Consider the following 12,025-nt stretch of genomic DNA (forward strand, 5'->3'; position numbering starts at 1 on the left):
TCAGTTGGAGAATGGCTGAATAAATTGTGGTATATGAAAATTATGGAATATTACTGTTCTGTAAGAAATGACCAACAGGATGATTTCAGAAAGGCCTGGAGAGACTTACACGAACTGATGCTGAGTGAAATGAGCAGGACCAGGAGATCATTATATACTTCAACAACAATACTAGATGAGGACCAGTTCTGATGGATCAGGCCATCCTCAGCAACGAGATCAACCAAATCATTTCTAATGGAGCAGTAATGAACTGAACTAGCTATACCCAGAAAAAGAACTCTGGGAGATGACTAAAAACCATTACATTGAATTCCCAATCCCTATATTTATGCACACCTGCATTTTTGATTTCCTTCACAAGCTAATTGTACAATATTTCAGAGTCTGATTCTTTTTGTACAGCAAAATAACGTTTTGGTCATGTATACTTATTGTGTATCTAATTTATATTTTAATATATTTAACATCTACTGGTCATCCTGCCATCTAGGGGAGGGGGTGGGGGTAAGAGGTGAAAAATTGGAACAAGAGGTTTGGCAATTGTTAATGCTGTAAAGTTACCCATATATATATCCTGTAAATAAAAGGCTATTAAAAAAAATAATAAAAAAAAATATATTTTTAAATTAAAAAAATCATTTCTAATTCATACATTAAGATTTCCATAATGCAGTATAATAAAAATATACACAAAACTGCAAAAAAAAAAAAAAAAAAAAGACTGCCACAAACATTTTTGTACATATGGGTCCCTTTCCCTCCTTTAAGATCTCTTTGGGATATAAGCCCAGTAGAAACACTGCTAGATCAAAGGGTATGCACAGTTTTATAGCTTTTTGAGCATAGTCCAGATTGCTCTCCAGAACAGTTGGATCTGTTCACAGTTCCAACCAATAATATGTCAGTATCCCAGCTTTTCCATATCCTCTCCAATATTCATCATTATCTTTTCCTGTTATTTTAGCCAATCTGACAGGTGTGTAGTGGTGTATCAGGGTAATTTTAATTTGCATTTCTCTGATCAATAATAATTTGGAGTATCTTTTCATATGACTGGAAATAATTTCAATTGCTTCATCTGAAAATTGTTCATATTCTTTGACTATCAATTGGAGAATGGCTTGAATTCTTATAAATTTGAGTTAATTCTCTATATATTTTAGAAATGAGGCCTTTATCGGAACCTTTGAATGTAAAAATGTTTTTCCTATATTATTGCTTCCCTTCTAATCTTGACTGCATTAGTTTTGTTTGTACAAAAACTTTTTAACTTAATATAATCAAAATTATCTATTTTGTGATCAAAATAGATTTCTAGTTCTTCTTTGGTCACAGATTCCTTCCTTCTCCACAGATCTGAGAGGTAAACTATTCTATGTTCTTCTAATTTGTTTATAATATCATTCTTTATGTCTAAATCATGAACCCATTTCTACCTTATCTTGGTATAGAGTGTTAGATGTGGGTTAGTGCCTAGTTTCTGCCATACTAGTTTTCAATTTTCCCAGCAGTTTTTGTCAAATAGTGAGTTCTTATTCCAAAAGTTGGAGTCTTTGAGTTTGTCAACCACTAGATTACTATAGTCACTGACTGTTTTGTCCCATGAACCTAACCTATTTCACTAATCAACTATTCTGTTTCGCTGCTTTATGATATAGTTTTAGATCTGGTACAGCTAGGCCACCTTCATTTGTTTTTGTTTTTGTTTTTGTTTTTGTTTTTGTTTTTGTTTTCATTAATTCCCTTGAAATTCTTGATCTTTTGTTCTTCCAGATGAATTTTGTTGTTTATTTTTCTAGGTCAGTAAAATAGTTTCTTGGAAGTTTGATTGGTATAGCACTAAATAAATAAATTAGTTTAGGTAGTATTGTCATCTTTATTATATTCACTTGACCTATCCAAGAGCACTTGATATTTTTCCAATTATTTAGATTTGACTTTATTTATGTGGAAAGTGCTTTGTAGTTTTGCTTATATAGTTCCTGACTCTCTCTTGGCAGAAAGATTCCCAAATATTTTATACTATTGACAGTTATTTTAAATGGAATTTCTCTTTGTATCTCTTGCTGTTGAGTTTTGTTAGTAATTGATAAAAATGCTGATGATTTCTTGTAATATTCTCTTCTCTAAAATGTATTGTTCTCTGGAAGCAGATTTCTTGGGGGCTTCTGGAGGCAGCCTTAGTTTTAGTTCAGTGTAATAATCATCTCAAATGCAGCCAGGGATTAAAATCCAGTCCTTTATTGTTGCTTCCAAAATAGCCCGGTTAGCTTTCTTAGAGGCCTATCTCTCTCCTTGGTTCCGAGAGCTCTTGCTGCTTGTCCTTTGCCTCTGCCAACTTCAGCCTTTAACTCCCTCTGAATCCAAATCCTCCAGCCAGCACAAAGGTGGAAGTTGGAATGAATCTTGACTCCTCCTTGAAGAGTGGGATTGTGGACTTCTGTCTTGTGAATCTCCCGAAGTCTCTAGTGGGCTTGTGGGCTTCTGTCTTGTGAATCTTCAGACTTGTGAATCTCCCGGGCTTGTGAATATCCTGAACTTGTGAATATCCCAACTAAATCCTGGCTCTGAATCTCCCAGAGCTTCCAGTGGGTTTGTCCTTTTATATGCTCTTTTAGAGGTGTGAACTCTTGCAGAACTCTTAACAAGTACTAAGCACATTAGTGAACCAGAGAACTGCTAAGCACCATGCTAAAATTAGACAGCCAACTTAGCACCTTGTAAGAATCCTAACAATTTCTATGGATTTATTTTGTATTCTCCTACTTTGCTAAAGTTGTGGATTATTTCTAATAGTATACCATCATACCATCTGCAAAGAGTGATAATTTGTTTTTTTCATAGCTTACTCTAATTCTTTTAATGTCTTTTTCTTCTCTTATTGCCAAAGCTAGCATTTCTAAGATAATATTGAATAATAATGGTGATAGTGGTCAACCTTGTTTCATCCCTGATCTTATTGGGAATGGTTCCAGTTTATCACCATTACATATGATGCTTGCTGATGGTTTTAAATAGATGCTACTGACTATTTTTTAAAGTCCATTTATTCCTATACTTTCTAGTATTTTTAATAGGAATGGATGTTGGATTTTATCAAATGCTTTTTCTGCATCTATTGAGATAATCATGTTTTTTATTAATTTGGTTATTGATATAGTCAATTATGCTAATAGTTTTCCTAATATTGAACCAGTCCTGCATCCTACTTGGTTATGGTGTATAATCCTAGGGATGATTTTCTGTAATCCCTTTGCTAATATTTTATTTAAGATTTTTGCATCAATATTCATTAGGAAGATTGGTCTATAATTTTCTTTCTCTGTTTTCATTTTACCTGGTTTAGGTATCATGTCTGTGTCATAAAAAGAATTTGGTAGGAATCCTTCGTTCTCTATTTTTTCAAATAATTCACATAGTATTGGAGTTAATTGTTCTTTAAATGTTTGATAGTCTTATATATAACTAGCAAAATCCAGCAGCTAGAGTTACAAAGAGAAATTCCATTTAAAGTAACTACTGATAGTATAAAATATTTAGGAATCTATCTGCCAAGGGAAAATCAGAAACTTTATGAGCAAAACTACAAAACACTTTCCACACAAATTAAGTCTGAGCTAACTGAAAAAATATTAAATGCTCTTGGATTGGGCAGGGAAATATAATAAAGATGACAATACTACCTAAACTATTCTCTTTATTTAGTGCTATACCAATCAGACTCCCAAAAAACTATTTTAATGACCTAGAAAAAATAACAAAGTTCATATGGAAAAACAAAAGATCAAGAATTTCAAGGGAATTAATGAAAAAAAAAAATCAAATGAAAGTGGCCTAGCTGTACCAGATCTAAAATTATATTACAAAGCAGCGGTTACTAAAACCATTTGGTATTGGCTAAGAAATAGACTAGTTGATCAATGGAATAGGTTAGGTTCAAAGGGCAAAACAGCCAATAACTTTAATAATCTATTGTTTGACAAACCCAAAGACCTCAGTTTTGGGGATAAGAACTCACTATTTGACAAAAATTGCTGGGAAAATGGGAAATTAATATGGTAGAAACTAGGCATTGACCCACACTTAACACTATACACCAAGATAAGGTCAAAATGAGTTCATGACCTAGGCATAAAGAATGAGATTATAAATAAATTGGAAGAGCATAGGATAGTTTACCTCTCAGACCTGTGGAAGAGGAAGGAATTTATGACCAAAGAAGAACTAGAGATCATTATTGATTACAAAATAGAAAATTTTGATTATATCAAATTGAAAAGTTTTTATACAAACAAAACTAATGCAGAGAAGATTAGAAGGGAAACAATAAACTGGGAAAACATTTTTACAGTCAAAGGTTCTGATAAAGGCCTCATTTCCAAAATATGTAGAGAATTGATTCTAATTTATAAGAAATCAAGCCATTCTCCAATTGATAAATGGTCAAAGGATATGAACAGACTATTCTCAGACGAAGAAATTGAAACTATTTCTAGCCATATGAAAAGATGCTCCAGGCCATTATTAATCAGAGAAATGCAAATTAAGACAACTCTGAGATACCACTACACACCTAGAATGACAGGGAAAATGTGGAATGTTGGAGGGGATGTGGGAAAACAGGGACACTGACACATTGTTGGTGGAATTGTGAACAGATCCAACTTTGGAACTATGCTCAAAAAGTTATCAAACTGTGCATACTCTTTGATTCACCAATGTTTCTGCTGGGATTTTATCCCAAAGAGATCTTAAAGGAGGGAAAGGGACCCACATGTGCAAAAATGTTTGTGGCAGCACTTTTTATAGTGGCTAGAAAATGGAAATTTAATGGATGCCCATCAATAGGAGAATGGCTGAATAAATTATGGTGTATGAATGTTATGGTATATTATTGTTCTGTAAGAAATGACCAGCAAGATGATTTCAAAGAGAATTGGAGAGACTTACATGAATTGATGCTAAATGAAATAAGCAGAACCAGGGGATCATTATACATGACAACAACAAGATTATATGATGATCAACTCTGAGGGATGTGCTCTCTTTTCAGCAATGAGATGATTCAAATCAGTTCTAATTGTTCAGTAATGAAGAGAATCAGCTACACCCAGAGAGAGAACTATGGGAAACGAGTGTGAAATACAACATAGCATTTCCACTCTTTCTGTTATTGTTTGCTTACATTCTTGTTTTCCTTCTCAGATTTTTTTCTTTCCTTCTAGATCCAATTTTTCTTGTATAGCAAGATAACTATAAAGATGTATACATATATTGGATTTAACATATACTTTGACATATTTAACATATATTGAACTACTTGCCATCTAGGGGAGGGAGTGGGGGGAAGGAAGGGAAAAGTTGGAACAGAAGATTTTGCAAGGGTCAATGTTGAAAAATTACCCATGCATAGGTTTTGTAAATAAAAAGCTATAATAATAATAATAAAACTATATACCTAATGATGGCCAACTCTATGGTGAGGGAGAGTAGAAGGAAGAAAAAAAGAAATTTTCATGATAATTTTATTTTATATTTTAAAGGAATAAGTTATAATAGATTTGCAGTTTCATGTACAGTCTTTTTTATTATGTTATTGGAATGCTTGTTTTATCCCATAAATTAAAAATAAAATAAATTTTAAGAGTAAAGTGAAACTGATTCACTGAAACTGTTTAATAAAGATGAGAATAAAATTAAGAAAAAAATTTTTAAAAGAAAGCATAGTCAATGTTGGAGGGATTGTGGGAAGATAGAAACGATGCATTGTTGGAGGAGCTGTGAATCAATACAACCATTTTGGAAAGAAATTTGGAATTATGCAATAATAAACATAATAAAGTGACTGAAATTTCCATGTACTCTTTGGATCTAGAGATCCTAAAGATGGGGATAGGGATAGGTACTTCTAAGGAAGGTATCCTATAAATCAAACTATTCTAGTAACCCTTCTTGGGGCAGTGAAGAATTTGGAAGTTATGAAAATAATCAATTGAGGAATGTTTAAATAAATTGTGATCCATGAATGTAATTAAACATTACTGTACTATAGGAAACTATGAATATGAGGAATTCAAAAAAGCATGGAAAGATTAATATTGAATGAATTAAAGAACTGGGAAAGCAATATATACAATGTCTACAACAATGTAAATGAAAAGTACCAAAAAAAGAAACAACTCTTTAATTATTAATGACCACACTTGGCCCAGAGAAGAGTTGAGAAAATACACTGCCCTCTCTTCTGTGCCAACATGGCAAGGTGTGGACCATGGGTGTACATTGTTAACAAATAGCCAAAACACAGTTGATGACATTACTTTTACTTTACTGCTTTCTCTCTTACTAAGGAGAGAGAGGAAAGGTATATTGAGAAATAAAGGTGTGTCAATAAAAATACAATTTCAAAAGCTTTTCCTAATTACTTAAGCTTCCTAATTATCTTTAAGTATGCACTTACTCTCTGTAACTACTTTGGCATTTATTAGAGACTTTAGTCATAGAAGTGTTTCAGATTTGTATGCATATTTTTTCTCCCTAACTAGAATATAAAATTACTAAGGAGGAAAAAACCTGTCTTATTTTTTATATTCCACATTGTATAGGACATCTATTATGGACTCAATAAATATATGTTAAGTGAATGAATACTGAGATTTTGAGAAAGTATGAAATCCCTGAATTATACAAAAGATTCAGAGGAGAACTAAAGAGGGAAACCATTTAATTTTTCCAAAGTAATAAATCATAACTCAGGGATGATCTTTTCCAAGATCAAAGACCTGCGATAGAGTTCTTCTGCCCTACATTACCTCATGCATGTAGACTACCCTCCAATTCCATTGAATTGTAAAAAATAACCAAGGAGCAAGTGTGAAGGTTTAAACAAATGATTAAGCTTTTTCCTTATTAAGGGATGAGATGGAAGAGAGTTGGCAAAGCAACATAGCTTTGGGAAATAAGTTTGTCTTTGGTTGTGTGTTTAGAGTAACAAATCTGCAAAATAAGGAGAGGCTTACTAGGGGAAAGGCTAGAGAGACAGGGAAGGTTGGCTGTCAGTGGTAGTTGGAGCTGCAGGCAATTTAGGCTTAGGCTCTTAACACTTTTCAGGTCTGGCTCAGTCAGCCTAGTTTTATTAAGTGACTAAAGTGAAAAGTGACAAGCTCTGTTTGCTCTTCTTGATCCCAATCCTTGCTGGATTTTAATAGATTAAAGGGCTGAAGGATTTAATAGAAAAAAGAACACTAATCTCTCACACTAAAAGAGTTTCTCTTGTTTGGGAACCACGAACATGCTCAACTGCTCTATGAGCTAAAATAGAAACCTTCTGGGAAAAAAAGGCAGATTGGAAGGCCTCTACTTGTATACCAGGTTATTGTTCTTCATGAAAAATCAAATCAACAAAGACTTGTTGAGCTATGTTAAGAGGGATACCTTTTTTTTTTTTTTTTTTTTTTTTTTTGGTGTGTTTATACACATACACATATACACAGATGTATATAGACATACCTATATATGCTGTTTAGTCATTACAGTCATGTCTGACTGTGACCTCATTTGGGGTTTTCTTGGTAAAAATTACTGCAGTATTTTGCCATTTCCTTTTCTAGCTCATTGTACAGGAAGAACTGAAGCAAAAGGGTTCAGTAAGTAGTCCAGGTTCTTCTGATTTCATGACCCACACTCTTTCCACAGAGCACCTAGCTGCTGCTGCTGCTGCTGTGTGTGTGTATATTCATGCATATATACATATATGTATCCTGTATCCTCTCAATGCTCTAGAATCTAAAGTTTAGCTAAATCTGAGGCAGAAACTTTTAACCCAGGGATCTGTGAACTTATTTTTAAAAATATTTTAATAACTTGACCAATACAATTGATTTTTTTAGATTTGCATTTTATTTACACACTTAGACTTCTGCTTTCCTGCCTACTTTGGTTGTGTCTTCCCCTTTAAAAATGTAAGCTCCCCAATAAATGAACTGAACCAGCTACATCCAGCGAAAGAACTCTGGAAGATGACTAAGAACCATTACATAGAATCCCCAATCCCTATATTTTTGCCCACCTGCATTTTTGATTTCCTTCACAGGCTAATTGTACAATATTTCAGAGTCTGATTCTCTTTGTACAGCAAAATAACAGTTTGGACATGTATACTTATTTTGTATTTAATTTGTACTTTAATATATTTAACATGTATCGGTCATCTTGCCATCTAGGGGAGGGAGGAAGGGGAATAAGGGGAAAAATTGGAACAAAAGGTTTGGCAATTGTCAATATTGTAAAATTACTCATGCATATAACTTGTAAATAAAAAGCTATTAAAATAAAAAAAAAAAAGAAATATAAGCTCCCCAAGGATAAGAGCAGTCTGTCTTTTTTTAAATTGTATCCCCAGAGTTTAGCTCAGAGCCTGGCACATTGGTGCTTAATAAATGTTGATTGTATTGATTTGGATTGGACTATTCTGAGAAAGTCATACCCTTCACTAGACTGCCAAAGAAGTCCATGACAAAAGTTCATAAGATTTTCTACTCTAATGACTGTAAGTTGCAGAGACGATGCTCACCTGCACTAGCAGAGTTCTATAAATTGCTGAAATAACAGTTCCAGTCCTTATGTCTACTTTATACTTTGCATTTGTACCTGTTGGCTTTCCAAATAGAATATTTGCATCTTAAGAGCAGACTTTTTTCATCTTTTGCCACCAATTGTGTTCCTCCAATTTAACCACTTAATTGTGTTCCATTTAACCACATGACAGATTAGTTTATTTACATGTATGCATATATTGAATTTAACATATTTCTACCATGTTTAACATATATTGGACTACTTGCCATCTAAGAAAGGGGGTAGATGAAGGGGGGGGGGGGATTGGAACACAAGGTTTTGAAAGGGTTAATGTCACAGAATTAATTATCCATGCCTATGTTTTGAAAAATAAAAAACTTTAATACAAAAAAAAAATAATTACTCCAAATACAGAAACATTCCTCCTCAGCACCCGGGGAACAGTTCCCTCCTTAGACTACTTTTGTTTATGGGGAGAAGAGAGGGATTAAGTTCACAGTTTAATTCAGTTCCTATATAGTAGAATCCCACCAATTTAGACTGGTTTCTCAGGGCTTCCCTGATGGTCTGGTAGAAAAAAGGAAACAAGTATTTTTTAAAGTACCTACTATGTACCAGTCACATACAAATATTATTTCATTTGACCATCACAACAACCCTAGTAGGTGGATGCTATTATTATCCCCATTTTACAATTGAGAAAATCGAGGTAAACAGGGTGGAGTGATTTGCCCAGTGTCTCACATCTAATAGATCAAATCTGAATTCCTGACTCCCGGTTCAGTATTCTATTCTCTTCACTCTCTAGATGCTTTTTGCAAATTCTGTCCCAGAACCTTGCCTCCAAAGATTACCACTGCTCAAAATCCACTGCCTAAACCTAGAACTAAAAAGGACAACTGAGAGAACAAAATCTCAAGTCCATTTTTTGGGGTCACAGGGCCTAAAAGGGAGAGAGGGAACATAGCCCTTCAACTCGTACCCAGCTCAACATCAGGTGCCTGTGCTATGGGTGAACAAGACTTTCATGTTCTGGAATCAGCCAGAAAGACAAAATGAGACTATCCTACTCTGGGAGTTTTAAAGATAAAGCCTTTCCTGGCTAGCAGCCAGTGGATGAGGCCACTCCTATCTATATGGTAGGGGAACAGGTTGTCTTCTACCAGAAGCAGATTCCTGTCATCTCCCACAGAGGTTCCTCAGTCTTATGTGATTTGGACATACACAGCAAGACACTGTTTTATTTATTTGGATAAAGCTTCCTGTCCCCAAATAACTTACAATCCAGCTATACTGATACTATTATAAAAAATGTGTAAATATAGTCCATAGTTCCAACTTTCTCTCCTCCTATAGTCCTAGCCCCAAGAGCAGGAATCACCAAACTTCAACCTGCTTCAAATGGTCCTGGGAATATAGATGAATCAAAAACTAGAAATCTGGCCAGCTCCAAAGGTACATAGTGCCTTGTATCTTAAATTGATGATGGGCTCTTATAACTGAATGTGGGAGCTGCAAAATTATAATTTATTATCAGTAAATGTTTGATTTGTATACCTATTTTATATGCCTATTGCCCAGGGACCACAAAAAAAGAGATCACAAATAGAAAAAGCTTAATAAGTTCTGGTATAGTGTCTCTAGTGCCAAAAGAAAATAGTTTGGGAAAAAAAACATGGACCCGTCTATCTACTGGTTGCCTAGAACTCAGGTGACTTTTATTTGGGGACTGTTTGTACCAGCATTACACTGAGAATGGAGACTAAAGTTGCACATTGTACACTTGAAACAAAACCCTTTGATGTGAAGATAGTATTTTTATTCTTTTTTCCTACGGTTGTGGAAACTTAACTCTCTATCTCTCTTACAGGAGAAGTTGGAAGGATCAAATGAGATACAATAAAAGGGTGAAATACAAAAGATGGCTAATATCAGCAAATAAAAGGAATTTCTCTTCTCAGGACATCTAATTTTAACTTATTTGTTGGCCAGATTTAGATACCTAGGGGGAAGGAATACTTTGGGGTGTTCTAGGAATTGTAATGCAAATACTTTTTGACATTGTAAACTACCTTTGACTCTAAGAAGAAATGAATCTCTCAACCCCCTGATACTATCATTCTTCGTATTGGCCCAGGCTCTTTGAACAAATGTTTTCCAAAACATGACCATTATCAGAAGAAAAATATGTTATCATATCGGGATTTATTTTTCCTCCATATATGTGACCAGCTTTTTAATTAAAAGTATGATGTAGCTAAAACAAAATCAAATTGATTTGAAATCAATATTTTTGAATCTCTGATCTCTCTATGCATAAACTTCTTTTAAAGTTTTTTTTTTTTTCAAAAAAAGAAAAAGAAGACTAGCTACATAGCTAAGTGGAACTTGATCAACTATCTATCCTTTCTTTACATTAAATGATTCAGCTCTTGTAGTGAATATGTCAAATAATTCCTTTTCCTAGACGGTGTATCAACAGGCAATAACTACATATCACTATGTGCTAGCTAGGGCAATATGTAAGGTACAAATACTAAAGTAAGAATAATACAGTTACACCTTCAAGTTACAAGGTACTTGTAATCTATTAAAGCAACATTCAGTTCTAAAAATGTGTATATTTTATGGATTACTTGCTGGGAATGGGAGGAACAGAGGGAGAAAAATTTGGAACACAAGGTTTTACAAGGGTAAATGTTGAAAATTTCGCATCTATTTTGAAAATAAAAACGATTATTAAAAAATAAAGATGAAGTAACTGACAAAAAATCAAATATAGAAAAATTTTATATGTAATTGGGGGAAATACTAAATTAAAAATATATGTATATATTTTTTCCAATTAATAAGAATTTATTTTTTCTCTTTCTCACTGCCACAGGTAAAAAAAAGAAGAAGCCCTAATAGCAAACAGACACAGGCAAGCAAAACAAATTCCCACATTGATGATGCTAGAAAAACATATAAGTTTCTAGTGTGACTTAGCTTACATCATTTTACATAAATAATTTTAGAACAAAAATAGACTTGCATAAGAAATTTAAGTGTTTATATATTAATGTCAGAGCCAGGACTAAAATCCAGTTGTATTGGCTATTAGGACTATATTCTTCCCATAATACCACATGTGGTACAGACAATAATAATATAGTGTAATATCTGGGCTAGCTCTCTGGAGAGCCTCAGAATCAGTCAGAGTCAGGATCAGTCAGAGTCCTTGGTCTTTAGGAGCTGAGCTAACTACGGCAGAGAGACTCTGACCCTCTCCCTCAGTCCTCCAATCCTTACCTCGGATTACTTCACCATAATACAGAGCCATCATATCTTCATATCATCTAAGTATATATTTATAAAACCATTATATCACATTGAGTAGCTACTTAGCCTTAAGTACTCTGCTGTTCTGTATTCTAGTACACATTTTCAGAGTTCTAGCCCTCTA

General features: G+C 33.9%; 1 long non-coding RNA gene across 2 annotated transcripts in view; it reads left to right on the forward strand.

Moving 5' to 3' along the window:
• LOC116423255 overlaps positions 1-11,605 on the forward strand; it is a 17,329-nt gene extending 5,724 nt beyond the window's left edge. Inside the window, exon 3 of one of the 2 annotated variants that reach the window (XR_004233790.1) lies at positions 11,465-11,605. This is a non-coding gene — a long non-coding RNA (uncharacterized LOC116423255). Of the gene's footprint in view, positions 1-10,450; positions 11,232-11,464 lie in introns of those variants that run through there. The other variant, XR_004233789.1, reaches the window with a different exon arrangement.
• Positions 11,606-12,025: the final 420 nt, after the last annotated feature.

Source organism: Sarcophilus harrisii, chromosome 4 (assembly GCF_902635505.1).
Source record: "Sarcophilus harrisii chromosome 4, mSarHar1.11, whole genome shotgun sequence".
Taxonomy (NCBI): Eukaryota; Metazoa; Chordata; class Mammalia; order Dasyuromorphia; family Dasyuridae; genus Sarcophilus; species Sarcophilus harrisii.